Source organism: Cavia porcellus, unplaced genomic scaffold, assembly GCF_034190915.1.
Source record: "Cavia porcellus strain 051 isolate PalLab524CR breed Dunkin Hartley unplaced genomic scaffold, mCavPor4.1 scaffold_11, whole genome shotgun sequence".
NCBI lineage: Eukaryota > Metazoa > Chordata > Mammalia > Rodentia > Caviidae > Cavia > Cavia porcellus.
In genome coordinates this window covers 4,245,623-4,262,707 of record NW_026947494.1, presented here as the reverse complement: position 1 = coordinate 4,262,707, position 17,085 = coordinate 4,245,623, and the positions used below count along the sequence as shown (strand labels likewise).

The 17,085-nt window shown below is 48.0% G+C and overlaps 1 long non-coding RNA gene across 1 annotated transcript in view; it reads left to right on the top strand.

Moving 5' to 3' along the window:
- Window positions 1-17,085, top strand: part of LOC111753967 (uncharacterized) — a 42,693-nt gene that overhangs the window by 12,741 nt on the left and 12,867 nt on the right. The window contains exons 3-5 of the long non-coding RNA XR_010050388.1: window positions 982-3,052; window positions 3,157-3,244; window positions 3,773-3,908. This is a non-coding gene — a long non-coding RNA (uncharacterized LOC111753967). The remainder of the gene's footprint in view (window positions 1-981; window positions 3,053-3,156; window positions 3,245-3,772; window positions 3,909-17,085) is intronic.

The window sequence follows — 17,085 nt, the reverse complement described above, 5'->3', positions numbered from 1 at the left end:
CCTGCCTGTCATGGGGCATATTTCCTCTCAGTAAATCCCTCTCTGCTGCAAGTGTCTTCTTCCTGGAGATGCCCTTGTTAGTTGAGGTCTGGAGGTGGAGATAATCTCCATCCTGGAGTCAGCTGTGCCCTCTGGCATGTCCGGGATCTGTACAGGCCCCATCCATTCTTAAAAGGAGGGGATTCTACATGGTGTGGGGGTCACTGCTCAGTCATCTTAGAACTCTGCCCTCTCAACCTTGTAAGTCCTCATGGGTCACCAGTTGTTCTCTTAGATTCTACATTTTCCCTTGGGCAGCTGTTGAGAAATATTTGTGATCATTGCTAGTTTATCAGTTCATAGGAACCTCTATCAGTTCCTAGGAATCTCCTCTTAGGAGAGCAATCAGACACTCTGGAATCTGATTGCTCTCCTAGGAAATGTTTGGAAAGGTGGGAGTGGATTTTAAATTTCATGATTGCTGAGGGAGCTCCTGCACTTTGTGAGCTTGGGCCCAGAGTACCGAATCCTCCCTCAAGATCCATGGAGTGTGCAGTTCAGTGGTTTCTCTGCTCCTTGGTTTTTCAGGAGACAGTGCTGTGCAGTAGAGTAAGTTTCTGTTTGCTGAGTGATAATCGCACTCCAGCTACTTCTGGGAGACATCCTGGGAGCAGCTCCTGTTTTGGGCAATATCTTTCATTTGCTTGGAGGTGCAGCAGCCATTTGGGAACCCTGAGAGGTAAAAACAACCCCTAAACATCAGTCACAGAAGTTTAGGGCTGAGGCTGGGACAGAGTAAATGATTATGGAATGCTTTCTGCATGGCTGCCCAAGGAAGGCTAGACCTCACTACCAGAAGTTGGATGCATCCGCAGGCAGCCTGGTCACATTCCCAGCCAAAGTGGCTGTGACATCATTATATTTTGGGCTTCCCCAAATCCAAAAGGAGTCCTATAGATTTTGCTTGCTCAGTCTGTCTCAAGTCTGTCTCCTCTTTTTCAGGGCTACTTCACCATCCAGTTGACTGACGAGTATTTCTGGACCCCACACTGCATGCCAAGAACCACCCTAATTACCACTTGTGTAAGACTTGCCTTTGTGGGTTATTTAATTTCTCTCTCCCAGTCTAGGATCATCCCAATTAATTCCCCATTCTGACAGTATCGAGTAATCATGTCATGTTATTGATATAAACCCTTCAGTATTATTTTTAGTTCCTTTCTTGGCTCAAAATTATTAATGGGCAAAGCTCAACCCTCTGTAGCGTGATTCCAAGCAACCTGCCAAGTGCCATCCTCAGCCTTGGCCCGCTACCAGGGACATCGCTTTCCCTGGGCTTGCTTTCTTCTTTACTGGATTTAATCCAGGATTCTCCCGTGAAATGCACACCTTTCTCTCTGCCAGTGGAAAAGAATTCACCCTTTAAGTATCTTGCTAAATGCTTCATTATTCACTAGGTTAAGGCTCGCAAGTGGGGTCTCAAGGAGCTAGGTGTACACCCATATTACAGCAGTGTTATCCACAACAACTAAAATGCAGGAGCAACTGAAAACTCCTTCGATAGATGAACAGGTGAATGAAGATGGAACGGTATGCGGCTTTAAAAAGCAAGGAAATTTATCCCCATGCTACAACATGAGGGAGACTGGAGGGCGTTATGCTTAAAGATATAAGCCGGTCACAGGAGGACAAATACCGTGTGGCTCTACAATTGTGAGGTGCTAAAAGTAGGCAGAACCACACAGGCAGAAAGTAGCACGGCGTCTGGGTGAGGGAAGAATGGGGATCACTGAGTGAGGATTTTCAGTTCCGTGAGAAGGAAAGCGTCCTGCAGATGGGGATGTGAGAGACTGGTAATTGCACAGCATCGTGATTGCATAATAAATGCAGTACAAAACCACATTGCAAATAGTTAAAATGCTAAATTTTAAGTGTATTTTTACCACAACAAAAAACTGAAGCAAAAAAGAAACTTCCCAGGAAGGTACACTCTGCCTCTGATGAGGTTGGGGGCCACGCTTCCCGTTGCCTCTCTGTGTGGGCAGCTCCCACAAATAGTGCGGGCCCTGTGCAAGCATGACTCAGAAAACATATGTTCTGTCGAAATGTTATGTGACAGGTCGAAATATTGAGCATTGCTAAGTATGAGACTTCCCCTCTTTTCTGGGGACTTTGAAAATAAGACATGAGATGTATGTGGAATCAATAGATTAATATATTCAAATCTCAGTTCCTCTCCTGTTTGCCAAATTGCAGTTATGCCGAGTTCTTTCACAAGACCTGGCTGTTCACACTCAGAAGTGCCCTCTGGTAGATTCCGTGTTGCTGTCTACTTTGGCTTCTTGATTTTAGTGAAACTTCTGAATTGATGCTTTTATTAACTACACTGTGAAGCTGTACAGCATGCGTAGACACAGGAACAGTATGTGTGAGTCGTACAGCATTTTTCTTACATCTCCAGTATTGATCGACATAGAAACCTTTTCTCATCGTGCATCATTACTAACACAAAACACACTCAGTGTCATGGATGTTTATCATTTGTTTCTCTGGGATTGCAGCTAAAAATTTATCAGCCTCTGTGAGTACAAAACCTCTGGTGTCACCGGGTGATGTATGCACCATTGCCCAGCATATATTCCTCAAATGAAGATGTTTCTCGCCTCGGCTCTGTGATCTAGATCGCAATGGGAGAAGCGATGTATGGGAGTCACTCGTGATGATCAGATGCACAGCTTTGGCGACTAGCACCTGTGCTGTGACAGTCAACACAGGAGAGATATTTTCCCTTTAATATGATTGGTTAATATCATGAGATTTAATGATTTTATTTTATTTACATCTCTATTCCATTTGTGAAGGCTGAAAAGAAATCTGAGGAAGCTGCCAGTGTTGTATCCGTAGGGACATCGTGGGTGAGCCTGTTGGAAAGCATTGCAGGGCTTGTTTGCGTCCTCCACGGTCTGTGCACTCTACTGAGGCTCTAAGTTCTAAGACTGAACTATCCTTGCCTGGGCCTGTTATTGGAAGCACCTGGAGATGTGAGGAAAACTGGTCTGAAAAAGGCTCTTTGGTGAGTGGCTCTGTGCTAGGCGGAGAGCTATGTCTGGTTATCTTCACGAAGTGGGTGGGAATGAATTGGGAACTGCATGAGATTTGCTTGGTTTTTATTCACAGCAACACTTATTGGTTTGAGATCCACGCTTGTGTGTCCCAGGTCTGCTGCTGTTTTGGGGAGCTGAGTTCCCAGGAAACACAGTTGGAGGTAAGATTTAGCATGTGGAGTGTTTACTAGGGAAGGTGTTTGGAACTCATAGCAGTGGAAGGGAAGAGAAAGAAGCAGAACTGGGAAGATAGAGAAGCCAGACTTTGACGTCAGTTTGGTTGTAGCTTCAGTCAGGTTCAGTGGGTCAAAAGGCCCCTGAGAATCCTTCTGAATTAAGGTCCTTTGCAACCTGCTTTAGCTAGGCACTGGGCAGAATCTCCTGGGGAAGGGGTTGAGCTTTGTTGGGAAAGCTTCCTCCCGTGGAGCTGTCTCTGAAGGGGTGGAGGAAGACTGACTACCAATAGCCATGGCGAAAGTCCTTTCTTGGAGGGACATTAAGTTGAAACTCAGTCTATCTACCATAGCTTTGTTCCACCCCGCACCCCCATGGCATTCACCCGGTGTGGTGTGTTTGTCCTTTAGCCTTGGCGGGGGGAGTGTCAGCCAGCTTAGCTGTCCCGATTCTACAGTAACAACGAGCCTGCAGCCCAGTGGCTTACTGTAAAGTTATCTCTTGCTCGTGAGTAGTCTCTATAGACTTCTGGACCTCTGGAACATGGACTCCTCATCCAAGCTCCAGCTGACATCTGCCCACTGACACTGCTGGTCTCCAAGCAGAGGGAAACAGCTTGCAGAACCACAGCACATCTTTGGAGGCTATTTGGTGAGTGCTGAGAAGCCCAGGAGAGTTTGTTTCCTTCCATGAGGACTTTCAGTCATGCAGTCACTCCCCACAGCATCTCCCTGGCCTAAGTTATGGGGCCTCCCTCTGTGGGGCAAGAAGGAAAACCCTTTCTCAGGGAGGGCACTGGCAGGTGGACAGTGGCTGCCCCCAGCAGGTCATCTGCAGCGTGTCAGGAAGTCAGGGAGTGGAGTGTAGTCTGGGGTGGGAATTGGGCTCTTATTGATCAAGCTGGGCTTCACTGGAAGTGGACAGCGCCCAAAGGGGTTGTGGATGTTGGTCACAGTGCCAGGATGCTTTCTGATTTAAATGCTGGTTGTCCCCTCAATGTGGGAGGGCTAATCACAGCTCTTTCAGCCAAGGGGCAGATTGTCCTGGAAGCAGAAACAGGTCCCTCCGAGGGGAGGTTGCCCTGGCAGTGCCTTGCTAATGCTGTCTTAGATTCCGCTGCCTCTCTGCCCACCCGGGAGCCTCTGTATTTGCTCTTCTTTCCTTTCCAAACCTGCTTTCAGTAAAAACATTTGACAGGGAGTGATTTTCTGACCATGATTGCCAGCAAGAAATGCTTTTTCCCTTATAATTGGATTAGTTCTGGAAAATGGGGATAGGGGTCTTCTGCAGAAGGTAGTGTGGTACTTGATATAGGTGCAGCCTAATATTCCATTCTGAACCTTTCTCCCCAACCCCAGACTGCTGGTTGTGCTCAAGTAAATTAATTTTACAGACCTCTAATCAGTCTGTGTAACCTTTTAGGTAGCTGTAAAAACTGACCACAAACTGGGTAGCTTGAAACAATAGCAGCTTATTCTCTCACAGTTGAGGAGTCTTAGAATTTAAACAACAGGTATCTTTGGAATCATCATCCCTTTGAAGCCCCCAGAGGAAAAAGAGTGTTTGGTGTTTACTGCATCTGGTGCTGCTGGCAGTCCTTGATTTGTAGATATAGAGCAGTTAACATTCCTGTTGCTGGGGCCAAATATACAATACATACAATTTATTCAGCTCATGGTTTCGGAAGATTCAGTCCATGATCAGCTGGCCTCAAATTAGAAACATCATGGTGAGAGAGTCTGAGAGAGAAATTCTTGGTGGAGAAGGAGAGCAGGAGGGACCACGTTTAGTACTCCCATGACCCTCCTGAAACCCAGAAGTGTGTGTTGCTAATGTCCTGTGCAGCTCTTGGTGAATCAAGTTGACACAATTAAGTTTCATCACCAAAAGGTACATTGACTCAATCCCTGTCTCTCATTTTGTGACATTACCTCTGTGAATCTCTTTCCCTCTTACATGCAAGTCATATTGGATTAGGCTTTCCTGTTGTCCTGGTTATCTCATTTTACATCTTTACAAATCCTGTTTCTAAGAAAACTCACACTCACAGGAACAGTTATTTGTGTTGGGGAGCATAGTTCAGCCCAGGAGAGAGTCACAATTGAAAACTTCACAAAAAGACCACCAAGGTAAAATGGTGCATACCCAGATCTCTGTTGTCACACTCCTAAACTATTACTTTTTCACAGAGGCTCAGTGGCTAGCTGGGTGTTAGCAGCTAGAGTCCCCCATGTGTGAGCTAGAGACGCATGCTGGTCCGGCAGAGGATGCTGTGCTCTGCATGCTGGAGTTTCTGCTGGTATGGCTCTCGCTTGTCTGAGAAGAATGACCTTGGCAGACAATCCTTCTGGTGACTCTGTGTTTCAGTTCCTGCATGGGGTTCACAGATGTTGAGGGGTAGGGGATTCGAGGGTCCTTTCAACGTCATCATAAACATCCAAAATCAGACACCCAAAGGCTCATGTCTTGGAATCCATGTTCCTGAGGTTATTTTCTCTCTAAGAACAAAGCCTGCAGCTTCTTCTGGATTCAAACAGTCAATTTGCTTCTTCCAGACTATTCTTCCAACTACCATATCAAGTAACATTCAAAGAGGTTAACATAGAACTAGCAACTTTTCATATCCCAAATAAAACTGACCAGCTGGATTCCAAGGGAGGTCAAATGACTCCCAAGCTGGAAGAACACAGCGCTGACACTAGACGTAAATGCAGCTCAAGACAACCACTCCCTCTGCCTGTCAGCCTCTCAATGAGTGACACTCACCACCATTAGCATGGGACGAAGGAGGAACCCAGCTGCCTCCCAGGGCTACGGCAGACACCGTGGAGATGCCACTCAGAAGCACTATTACACCCATCCTCGAAATCTTATTCTAGCTTAACCTTCCATTTCTATTTTAAAACATCTCTAAATTTAATGTCATATTGATAACTTTCATGTAGTTTCCAGGCAGAGGTAAAATTTTTAGCTGCTAGTTAGAAAGAAGTTTCCTGTATGTTACAATGAAATTGGACTAATCCTCATTCCATTCAGATAGATACTGTTTAGGAAGGGACAGATTTAGAAAGCAAAATAAAACATATATGGTCATGGCTAATTATATATGACAGAATTAGTTGTCAGTGGTTAGAATTACGGGGCACTTTTGAGATCATTTTGTTGGAGATTATTTTAACAAAGGCAAGAAAGAAGATCGTGAGGCTGAAACAATCGCCCGTGTGCTGTGACTCTATTTTTGTCAATTTCATGGAACATTTCACATATGACAGGTTCTTTGCTAAGGATGAAGACGATGACATTCTGTGTTGTATGTGAAGAAAATGAGAGAGAGAGAGAGAGAGAGAGAGAGAGAAGAAGGAGGAGGAGGAGCAGGAGGAGGGGGAGGAGGAGGAGGAGGAGGAGGAAGTGAGCTAGTTTAGAATCTCAGTTTCCTGGAACCGGCCAGTGTGGCTAAGGATACACTCAGCTTCCCTCTTCCGCCCAGGATTTGGTGCTTTCCATGTGGTGGCAGCAGATTCTCCCAGGCACAGTGCTGAGACCTAGTGCTCACTGGCTGCCCTTTCGCAGTGATGGCCTCTTGCTGATTGGTCCCTGCATCCATGATTTTCACTTTTTAACCAATGGGGCAACTAGTGTGATGTTAAAACAGCCTTGGAAGAAACTTAAAGTGAACACACACACACACACACCATCGGGAACTGGTCAGTGCCCTACACCATAATTTCTTCTGCTTGTTTCAGATTCTTTCACACTTTGAAAGAAACTATGATTCTAATGCTGCCCTTGGACTTGGTTTAATATCTCATAGAAAGTTTGCCAATAAAGTTAAAATGCTTACATTTTTCTAAGTGAAATTCCAAGGCAGTGGTGAGACCAAAATGATTGTGTTTGATGTAAGTATTTTTATTGGTTAAAATCAGTTACTTTTCTTCTTAGACCAGAGGCACTGGTCTAGGTGGTGAACCTACAGCACATACATTCTTCTTTTATGACAAAGATGTTAATGTAAAGTTGTTTTTTCTAAGGTAAAACTTTGGTATCCAGGTTTAATGACAGGAAACACAAAGCAGTGACTTCCAGGATCTCCTTCCCAGGGGGCCATGCAGACATGCTGAATTTCAGTCATGTGTGGTGACAGCAGGATGGAGTTGTCCCCCTGGGACTTGGTCGCCAGGGCATTCAGAGCAGCCTGTTCCCACGGGCACTGACTCTCAGCCTCTTGGAAGAAAGTGGTGTCTGGCACACACTGTCTTGTCTGTTCTGCTCAGAAATGGAGGTGTGCTTGCCAGCCTGGACATGGTACGTGGCCTCCCACAGCTCACAGCCCCAGACACCAGCCATGGGTTCACCTTGCATGCAGGTTTAAAAAAAGGGTGGCTGCAGCTTGTGGCAGGAACATTTTTCTGCACAGGATCTGTGTGTAATTTGCCTTCTCTATTCAACACTGCAGTGTGAGAGTCTGTACCTGGCTCACCTTTCTTTTGTCCCCTTGTCCTGGAGGCTGAAGCTCAGGTCTGCATGTGTAACTACATCCCTAGCTACCAGAGTCTTTCCAGTTTTTATCTGGAGACAAGGTCTCACTAAATCGCCAAGTTTTCCGGGTTGGCTCAAACTTGCAATCTCTCTGTCTCAACCTCCTGGCTATGAGAGTCCACCAATAAACCTTGTTCTGCATTTTTCAATTTTGGGAATAATAGTACAAAAACCCACCTTCTGGATACCCTCTTGGCACACATGCAAGGATCTCTGGTCTACGGTGTATGCACACTTCTCTCTTTGCAGGGCACAAGCCAATGTGGTTTCTGAGCTGTATCTGTGCTACAAGCCCAGCAGATGTGTAAGAGCCCACTCCCTCACCTCCTGACACTGCTCCACACTGTCAGACTTCCAGGTTTTACTGCCCTGATAAGATGAAGGAGGGTCCTCTCTTCCTTTTACCCTTCTTTAGCTACCCATGCACCTTTAGATGACATTGCTTGAGGCCAGACAGGAGTCAGGACAAGGCACTTTTCCCTGACAGTTTCCACTTCTGGCCACCATGGTCCTGAGAAACTCTGAAACCACATCAAAGGAAGCGGTGTTTCATGAGCTACTGCATTTACTCAGTGCCAAACTCTGCCAGCTCCTAGGTAAAAAATAATCAGGGTGCTTTCCTGTGATTCATACACTGCTCAGAAATGCCTGGATTTTTATAACTTCAGTAAAAGCTCTGAATCACTAAGCAGTAATTCTCAGCAGTACTTTTCCTTGGCTGGAGAACACCAGGCACAGGGCCAGGCACTGGCCAGTTGTAAAATCTCTGTGAAAGTTTCCTGAGGGACTCTTTGCCCCCTGTGTCCTGGACGGGAGTGTGGACACATGCTTTCCATTTCTGTACCACATAGACGTGGGCCACTACTGGGCTCCTGGAGGCTCTGTCCAACAGACCCAGGTTGGACCTAAATGTGTCTCTGCCTAGTGGCCAAAGAAACCGAATTCCAGTTCGTGAGCTGTGCAGCCTGAACCTGCCCAGTGGTTTGTAGTAATGCTTCTGAGTCAGAGGGGCTTAGGTCCAAAAGAGGAATTAATGATGCAGTGCTGGTGTGTGTTGTGAGCTGAATTTTATCTCCTCCCAATTCATAACTAACCCCTACTACATCAGAGCATGCCCGTGTCTCCAAGGTAGAATGAGTTTATACAAATGGCCCTCATCCCATAGGACAGGGTCTTGCAGGAAGAGGCAAGCAGAGATCAAGCCAGGCATTGAGCACACCTGTAATTGCAGAACTTTGGGACCCTGAGGGAAGAGGATCTCAAACTCAAGCCCAGTCTGATCAAATGGTCAAATTAGTGACTCAGCAAGATACTGCCTCAGAATGAAAATGAAAAACAGCTAGGGTTGGAGCTCAGTAAGAATGTCCTGGGTTTAATCCATGCTACCGCAAAAGAAAGAAAGAAAAGAAAAAAGAAAAATCAGCGTGTAATTCACCTTTCAGAACCGTTTTGTATTATTTGGTGGCTCCAAGGGAGGGAGAGAGAAAGCTTGTTGTTTGGAGGAGCCCACATGCAGGGGAATGACAGCCATGCCTGATGGCGGGGATAGGGTGCATCTGTCTGTCCCCATGTTGCTGAGAGTCCTGGTGTGGGTTGTTTAAGACAGGGGGTCCTGTGGGGTGCATAGCATGTCCTGTGCTCCTCGATAATAGGTTCTCCAGCTGGCGCTGCCTCTTTGCACAGACATGGGGTACATGCAGTTTGTCATGTGTGTGCTCCCCAAGGTCTGTGCATAATGGGCAGTGATGAGAATACAGCAGCAATGTAAGAAGGGTCCTGCTGAGACACCTGGATGACATGGGGTATGGCAGCATGAATACACAGGTGACAATGTGTAAAGGAAGATATAGTATTCTGTAGATCAGGCTTAATTCTTCTCTAGAAGGTGATGTCACTAGGTTAAGTCGTTGTTCCCTCACTGAGGCACATACCTGACAGCCATGACTTAAGGGAGGAGAGTCTAACTTGGCTCATGGTTTCCAGGAGGTTCAGTCCATGGTCGGCTGACTCCAACACATAAACAACACAGTGGAAGGGCTTGGAGCAGGAGAGCTGCTGACCCTGGAAACAAACCAGGAGCAGAGAGAGAAGAGGCAGGTTATAGAATGTACCCTTTCTGATCCCACCCCAGTATCCGCTTCCAATCAGACCCTGCCTCTTAGCCTCCAGCTGTGAACTCATCCATGGATGAATCTTCTGATGAGTGCAGCACCTCATGATCCAGTCAATGGCTGTCTGCATGAGACTCTGGGAAAGTTTAGGCTTTGGGGAAAGAAAACATAATGGTTGTCTTTCACTGAATCATGGAATTCTCCATCTTTGAGGCGGTGCTCAGCTGATGCACCCTGAGGGCATTCCTTGGTCCAGTTTCAAAGCTTGTTCAACCAAGATGGCAAATGGGTTGGGGAGTAGGGCTACATCCATTCTGTCTGGCAGCTCTGAGTTTCCTCAGACAGCTCTGTAGCATTTGCTACTGTATGTAAAATACCCTGGGAAATCTAAAGTTCTGGCCAGCCACTGAAATTATCATCATTATTACTGCTTTAAGGGAATCTGATATCCTCACACCTCTGGGATATTTTGTCATCTGCCACCTAGATGTCAGCACCCTGCTTGTCATGAGAGACTCACCCACACCAAAATATCTATCCTAGCAAGGTGCTCTAGGTCTACCCTGACTCTTCAGGGTGAGCAAGAGTTCCTGCGTTCAGACTTTGGGATCTAGATGCAAATATGGTGCCGGGAAGAAGACATTAATTAAGAAACTGGACCTTGAAATGGACACAGCTCTGGACCTTTGGGTACATGAGAAGCAACAAGAGATGGTCCCAGCTCCCTCTGGTGAGGAGTGGCTGTCACCAAATAGTCACACTACAGGGCATCCTGGGCAAGCTCTTGGCAGAAGTGCAAGCCACTGTTTTGAGTGCCTGTGACACAGAACTGGGAAGACAGAAGGGTCCAAGGCCGAAATGTCTAGACTGGAAGTAGCTGGCCACCGTGAACCCTAGATGGCAGGTAACAATGGTGCTGACACAGGTGGGTGTATCATGGTGAGGGGTATGGGCACCCTAGCAGGTGACATGGGCCAGCATCTGCACTGAGTTGGTACTGTAAGGGGGGGGGGCATGCAGGGCCACTGCTTGTGTGTCTGGGATGATGACAGAGGTGGAAAGGGACACATTCAGGGACCTGGTGGAGGGAGGAGGTGCATGGACCTGAGGGGCTCATGTCTGCCATGTGGATCTCGTGTGGAAACATCTGAGTAAAAGCAGGGGGTTAGAGGCCCTGTGGGGAGGTGGCAGCTAGAATCACACTTGGGAATGGGCTGTGTGCACCAGCTGGTTTGCACCAGTTGGCATTCCTTTGCTAGTAATTATGATTACCAGTTCTATTGGGCCCTGATTTCTCTGTGAGGACCTAAGAGGGGAGGGATAAAATCCAAGTTGTGTTTCTCAAAGTCCCTGCTGACTGCTGCATGGGAATGATCAGAGCTGGAGTTGGTGCCACTGACAATGAGGAGACCAGATGTGACATCCTCTAGACCATTCAGCTGGACATTCAAGAGAGAGACACAAGTTCCTACTCTTAGCTTGGGCTGCATTTGGCAGGTGGTGATGAGCGAGTTCTGGATGGTTGTATACTGAATGTTAAGAATAATATTTCTATGTTTTGTTTGAGCCATGAGATTGACACCATGATGATGTTTAGCAACAGGGGCCAGAAGAGGAGCGGGTTTCCCGGGAGGTCTCTATCATGTTTGTGATGCCCATTAGATATCCCAGTGGCCGTGTAAAGGAGAGCGTGTGCCATGAGCCGCAGAACAGAGTCTTCAGGCAGCCCGGGACAAGAGAGGGGACCTCTGAAGGAAGGAATGGGGTAACTGTGGCTGAACCCACATTCTGCAGTGAAATATCTCTGGTGTCCAGATGCAGCTCCCTCTCTCTGCCCCATCCAGTTCTGTGCACACATGGTTATTCAGATACACCGGGGCTGGTGTGAACACCCAGAGGCTCTCTGTGAGTCCTGCTAGCTCTCCATCTCCGCCTTGCTCCACCGCTGTGGGAGCAGAGGGAGGTGGGGCCTGGTCCTCAGCATCTGCACTGAAGTTGGGAACTCTGCCTCCTGGGCGCTGGGCCTCTGCCTGGCTGCCTGAGTGGCTGTGCGTGACCGCCAAGGGCTCTTTGATCCCTGGAGGGAGCTGGACTTTTCCAAATGCCCTCTGTTTCATGCCTTACACACTCTGCCCTGAGCTGCCACTGTCAGCTGCTTTTCCTAAGTGCCCTTTTGTTGTTATCTCAATCAATACGCTCTTCTGCTCTGCACCCCAACTGTTGGATTGGCCCAGAGGCCCCTGATTTTCCCCACAGGACGGCAAAGAGGAGGGAAGCTCTTGGGGGAAATCGTTTGTGTCTGACATACTTGCTCCATGTTATCTCTTTTTGGGCAAGAAGCTCTCTGCGCTGGGGACAGCTGTCTTTGCTGTGACCTGAGTGGCACCTTGCCATATAATTAGTCTTAGCTCTTATCTCCTGGGATGTGGGGTGGCAGCAGCGGTGCCTGTGACCCATCCATGGCAGGGAGGCACGCTGGACCACTGCAGGCTCGAGTGGAGCTGCTCTCAACAAGCAGTTGGGGTCCAGTCTGTGACCTCACTGATGGTGCACCCCCAGATTCAGTGCCTTTCTTTGGAAGACAGGGCAGCAGGGCGGGGATGGGAACTCGAGGCCTGCGGTCTCCTCTGGTGGTCCTGGGGTGGCAATAGCCAGCATCCTTCTTTGTATGAAGATGGCAAGAGTGACCGCCTTACTGCCCAGTGACCCAACTGTCCAGAGCCCTGAGCAGTGTCCTGGCCATCTGTGAAGTACAAATCAGCGTAAACTAAGGTGGTCCCAGGCGAGGCCTAAAGCCAACGTCCAGGTCCATTTATAACCATTTTGAGGGAAATCGATGTAGGCGTTTCGCTCGGTTTTCAGGTAAATCTCTCGCCCTCCTGCTCTGCTCTTCACGCTTCTCTTGCTCCTTCTCTCCTTCCTCCTTGTTTCTTTCCCTCTGGCTACTGTCATCTGCATTGAATTTATGTCACAGAGACCTGGCAACATTCCGTGGGTCAAATTGGGGACTTTGTTCTTGTAATTTTGCTTCTTATTGATTAAAAACAAATGATACTTTCTTTAATTTGCAAGTTCCCTACTTCAATCTTGCTTCACCCTGTGACCTAACACTTCTGAGGAAAATTCACCAAAGGTCATTAGCACCGTGGTATCACAAGTGCATTTGGAAATTAGCTGGGTTTTCATGGACATGAGTCTTCATTTTGATTGTCACAGAGCTTCCTGGGATCTTTTATGTCTGGCTAAATTCAATTCCATAAGATGGTATAATTTTCAAAGGGCTTCAGAATGACATGGCAAAAACCTAGCCGAGTATTATTGGCATCACATTTTTACATTAGGTTCGTTTACTTTCTGGATTAATTTTATGGCAGAAGAAACTGATTGCTAAAATCTTCTGGGAAACACACAGGAGTCCAGATCTTAATATATTCTTCTACTCTGCCAAGAAAACTTCAGGAAGTCACAGCTTGGTGAATATATATAGCCAGCATCTCTGAATTCATTTGTGGAGGGTCTAAATTCAGCCCGTTAGAACAAATTCTAAAGTTCCTGTGTAGACAAAGCCTCTCGTAAGTCTAACATAATCGACAAACAGTTGTGTATGCTTCAAATGGTTTCAGAAGGTGCATGGCTTGGATTTCAGTTAGTAAGGAATGGCCAACTTGAACAAAAGTGTTTATGTTAATTTCAAAATGCTTCCCTATTTGTCTCTTAGTTATAAGTAAAAATAGACGCTAACAAAGCAGCCAGCCAGACAGATGAACAAACTTTGAGGCAGCTAGAGAAATAAAACTTAGCTACAGGAGGCTGCAGGGAGCAATTAACCAGTGGCTGAAGGTCTGAGTCTCTAATTAAGAGCCTGAAGTCCAGGGCAGCGACGGCAGCTCAGCTGCAGTCTCCCAGGCCCATTAGTGCTGGAAGATTCTCCAGCCTCATTGAGGAAGACTCCTTCATTTGCTAGGACAAAGGGCAAATCCTGGTAGCTTGTGGGTGCTTGCCAACTGTGGAATGCCACCTTGCAGGTCACAGAGTGCCCCCTGCAGCTCACCAAGAGCCCTTGAGGAAGAGATACTGCTCTGCTGCTGGCAGGGAAGCCTGGGGAGGGGGAGAGGCTGGGCTCTGGTGTGCTGGGAGGTGCTGTGGTCTCAGGAGGAGCGAAGCTGGCCCCAGCAATGTCCACAGCCTGCACCCTGCACACTGCACCTGGAAGATGAGAAGAGAGGCAGGAGGAGCCAAAGCAGGGGACAGCAGTGAAGCAAGTGAAGAACTTATGGGCATCGCAAATCCCAAGTCTGACTTGGGCTGCCAGGGAGGCGGGCAGCACCTGTGCACAGCTGCAGCTCTGCCATCCTCTTTGAGTGCCTCAGGGAGGGGACACAGGAGGCTGGGTACACCCTGCCCTACTTCCTGAGACCCCACACTCCAGGCACAGCCACCAGGAACAGGTGGGGTGAGACACTTCCACATGTCCATAGGCAGCCAATCCTGCTCTGGGATGCAGTTCTGGGCAAGCTTCAGTCCCTTTTCTGTGTGCACTGAAGTGGCTGTCATAGCAGGCTCGGGGGCCACAGAGTCTGGGTAGCTGTCTGTTGTCTCAACCCCAACCACAGGGCACATGGCTGTGCTTGTGGTTTTGACATGAATTCTGCTTTGTGGTGTTTTCTCATCAGGTGAGTGTCAGCTTCTTGTTCACTAAATGATAGCAACAGAAATCATGGTGGGGACTGCTGGGGAGGAGGACTGTCACTTGCTGCAGCCAGGATGGTTGTGACCAAGTCTGGGCCAAAGGAATGTGGTTTGCAGTATACTGCACCTCCAGGCTATGTGCCAAGTCCTAAAGCCCCAACTTCACATGTTCGAGTCTCTTTCCCTTACCTCCTATAGCTTGAATGGTGGGGCTGGAGCATCAAGATGGGATGAACCTGGAAGTTCGTAGGGGTCACCTGGCAGAGCCGTTCCCTGGCCAGTGCCTTCACAGTGCAACTGGTAGGCGAGAGAATATTGAGCCCTCTGCAGTTAGACTCTATCAGCAGGTGCCTAATGAAGACGCTGGTGCCTCCTGAGCATGTGGGGCCTTCTAGCATCATACAGATCTGCGTGTTCAATTCCCTTGTTACCTTGATTGTCATTTCGAGACAGAGAAATGGAGATGGAGAACATTACACAGCTTTTCGCAGATTACAGAGGCTAGGGTTGGCTCTGGGATATAAATGTTCTCAGTTCAGAACTCTGGCCTTCAGGAACTTGAATCTCTTGGAAAGAACTGTAGACTGTTGGAGGAGGATGAGACTGTCCTCGGATATCTGGGTCCCATCACATTAAACTCGGGATCCTGGTGACTGGGGGTGTAGGACAGTCCAGCACAAGATGCTAAACAAGCTGAGCTGACCTAGGGCACCCACCACAGACAGGTGGCAGTTGGAGGGTTTTGTCTCCAGTGCTTCCCTGTGGGTTTACATTCTTTTTTAACTGTTGGATCCTGGATAAAATTCTGATCTCTCCCCCTGGCTACAATCTATTTGGAGGGAGGGGCTTCACTTCCTGTTCTTGCATAGCTTCCAGAAATTTCTAAAGGGTCAGATTTCAGCTTCCAGAGGAATCCGAGCCTTTCGTGGTTTCAGGCACACTAGTTTTGGAAATAAATATCCACTGGGGCAAATAGGCTGTGAGGAGACATAAAGAAAGTCAAGTGCAATTACAGATGGTCAGATATGGATCAGAACCTCAGGAAAACACCTGCTTGAAACCAGCCTCCCACCTCACTCCTTTATGAATCTGCAGGAGAAAGCAGATTAAGCCCAGTTAACAGTAGCAGGCAGCAGAGGTGGGTCAGCACTGGCCTTGGAGAGCTGAAATGCCCATGGCCAGGGGGAATTTGAGAGCAGGTCCTGACTGCTTGCTCTTCAAGACAGAGTGGACTGGAGATGCTTGGACTCTGTCTGTCTGGAGAACCCAGAATGGGGAAGGAAATTTCTGACTGCAGCCAAGGCACCTCCAGCTACTGATTAGCAGGGGGAAGCGTCCAGCCTTGTTGAGACTGGGCAATATTTTAAGGCCAAGCATTGGCCTTAAAGAACCTGAATAGGCTTCTGAAAGCAATTTCAATTACGAATGACATCGGCTCTCCACCAAGACTTTTCATCAATCTCTCCAATTCACTTCTTTATGCATTTACTGACAGAAAGTAGATTCAGCTCATTTAATAAGATGGCCCAGCCAAGCAGCTGCAGGGACCCCAGAAGCACCTCCCCTGGGGGCTCAGAGTCCATTCTGGGCTCAGTGGCACCTGTCCAGATGGCTGGGCATTCAGTGGGGCGGGGGAGCTGGGCAGAGCCGTCTGTGCGGAGGCTTCCTGACGGATGCTTCTCATTTACAAGGTGACCCTGAGCTTGGAACCTTTTAATTAGCCCATGGATCTGGCCCGCTTTGTGTGGGTGACTGTCAGCTTCTTTGCCTTCTGCTGCCCTCCATCACCATGGCAACACTGGCCTAACAATGGATTTACGGGCAAGCAGGGAGAGAGGAAGAGAGGAGCGGCCCTCTGCCAGCTCTGGCTGCAGAGTAAATATTCATGATAAGACAGCGGGGTCAAAAATGCTCCTGTCCCCAGGTTCCTTTATTCATGGTCAGTGTTGACCTGCCTAGGGGCTGGCGAAGGGAAGCCTGTTTATCTAAGGCTAAAACACAGAAGCAAAAGTACCCATCTCCCCCAAAAAACAAAAACAGCAACAACAACAACAAAACAAACCCCAGGAAGTAAGAAGACGCCATAGCCATGGTGTTCTGACTTACGCACATCCTCTCATTCCACAGGGTGGGGAGGACACGGGATGGTCTGCGTTCAGAGGTGACTGCACCTAGCCCGTGCTTGGTTAACAATACAGGGCCCCAAGAGAGTGAATGGACTGCATACCCAAGGTCCATCAACTCATAATCACGTGTCTTCTGCATGGCATCCAGTCCTCTGGTCCAGGTCCTCATCTGCACTCCTGGGAGGAAGTTTGAGGTTGGGTGGGCCCAGGACAGATGCTGGATCTTTCCAAAGTGATCTTCCTTGGGGAGAGGCTGTTGTTATTTTCATGCTCACCCATCATTCAGTCCCAGAAGGAGGAAAGGGCACCAGCCATAAGCAAGGTCACAGACAACTGTGACTGTGGCCTTGAGAGCTTGGTTCCTGG